We start from the raw sequence: 841 nt of genomic DNA, 5'->3' as shown, positions 1-841 counted from the left end.
TGCCGTTAGCCAGGCGGAGGAGTGGGTCAGTGACGCCTATAAGTGCATTTCCCACAAAGACCCGTAGCGTGTAAAATGGTGGCCCCCCCTTTCAGCTGCAGAGGGGATGGTCCTGGGCTGCCCTAAATTTCCTTTACCCGTAATTGCTGCTTCTTTAGGTTGATCTGTGCCTGAGCAAAAGAGTCCTCCCTGCCCAGTAACCTCCTCCTCCTGCTCTCCAGGCTTCCTCCAGCTCCCCGGTGTCTACCCTGCTGCTCCATCCCTTGGCACTGCGCCGCCATCCCACACGCTGGCCTGAGGCTTCCGAGCTCATCCAGCAGATGAGAAATGAGGCTGATCCTAATGACCCAAATATCTCGAGTAACTGGAGCAATAGTTAATTTTCTGGCCCGTGGTAAAGACTGAGGTTAGAGCACCTGCAGAGGGAGGTTAGAGGAAAGAGGGGCGCTCCCCAGCACGGTGGCTGGTGAGCCCCAGGAGGTCTGATGGAGGATCCTTTTATCACGGATTTCACCCTACATTAGTCTCCCTTCATCAGGCTCCCGTCATCAGCAACTCAAATGGGTTGTGAGCCCGCCTAAGGGGTGAATTTACTGGAATTTGTACCATCAGGCAGAATAGTCTAATGGTTTTCTCCTTCCGTCTCACGAGAAATCAGATGTACAAACTGGAATGCACGGGTTGCTGCCTATTTAAAGAGGCCCAAAGTAAACTTCCTTTAGGAAGTGTGCGTGCTCAGAGACTCTCATCCCAAGAGACTCTGCTGCCCGTCGAAAAGAAAGCACGCGGCATTTGCAAATTCAAACCGATCCGTTTTAGCGCTTTCATTTCCGTGCTGCTT

The sequence above is a fragment of the Charadrius vociferus genome, unplaced genomic scaffold (assembly GCF_000708025.1).
Source record: "Charadrius vociferus isolate BGI_N301 unplaced genomic scaffold, ASM70802v2 scaffold787, whole genome shotgun sequence".
Lineage (NCBI taxonomy): Eukaryota > Metazoa > Chordata > Aves > Charadriiformes > Charadriidae > Charadrius > Charadrius vociferus.
Note: the sequence above shows the minus strand (reverse complement) of the source record.